This window comes from Cebus imitator, unplaced genomic scaffold, assembly GCF_001604975.1.
Source record: "Cebus imitator isolate Cc_AM_T3 unplaced genomic scaffold, Cebus_imitator-1.0 Scaffold273, whole genome shotgun sequence".
NCBI classification, from domain to species: Eukaryota; Metazoa; Chordata; class Mammalia; order Primates; family Cebidae; genus Cebus; species Cebus imitator.
The window spans coordinates 2,217,253-2,218,074 of NW_016107588.1; the positions used below are offsets into that span (position 1 = coordinate 2,217,253).

An 822-nucleotide genomic window follows, 5' to 3' on the forward strand; every position below is an offset into this window, starting at 1 on the left:
AAAGAAGGTACACACATTAAAAAAATCTTCAACATTTGTCATTAGGAAAATCTAAATCAAAACCACAATAATATATTAGTTTATATTCACTAAAATGGCTGACATTAAAGAAATAAAAATGGAAAATCATAAGTGCTGGTGAAGATATGGAGAAATTAGAACCCTTATATATTGCTGGTGGGAATGCAAAATGTTGCAGCCTCTTTGGAAAACTTTGCCAGTGCCTAAAGAAATTTTGATTTTCTTTTTTCTTTTTCTTTTTGCCCTGTCACACCATTGATTGAAATAAAACAACACAACATGCTGCCACTTCACCCAAAAGCAATGTTTTTCATTCTCCCCTTTCGTGACAGCTCAATAGGTCATTAGCCATAGGCCCATTGAGTGCTTTTAAAAAGGGGGAAGAAGTTTTGATTTTCTAAATGTATATACAGTTTCATGATCCTTCTGCACTTCCTCCTATTATATTTTGACACAATTTGAAAAATGAGTTATGGTTGAAAATACGTATGTGGAATCAAGCAAAGGCTTAGGCAGAAGAAATATAAATTAACTACTGGAAATTGAGCCTAGTTTAACCTGGACTTTCCCAATGATTCATTTTTCCTTTTTAAGCTAAGCAATAGAACTTCTACATCATACCAAAGAATATTGCTTTACAAAATGAGACTACTAAACCTCCATCTAAAATAAAGGTTAAGATTTTGTTCTTCAGAAATCTTAATATTTACTAGAACAATATAAAATAGAATGACAGAATTCTAAGAATTTATACACTAAAGAAACTTCTAAAATTCTTATAAAGTGCCTCAGAATTTTTTT

The 822-nt window shown here is 30.9% G+C and overlaps 1 non-coding gene across 1 annotated transcript; it reads right to left on the reverse strand.

Annotated features, from left to right (window-relative positions):
* Positions 1-263: 263 nt before the first annotated feature.
* LOC119467274 lies at positions 264-400 on the reverse strand. Its single transcript, XR_005195817.1, has one exon. It is a non-coding gene; the product is annotated as a small nucleolar RNA SNORA21 (small nucleolar RNA).
* Positions 401-822: the final 422 nt, after the last annotated feature.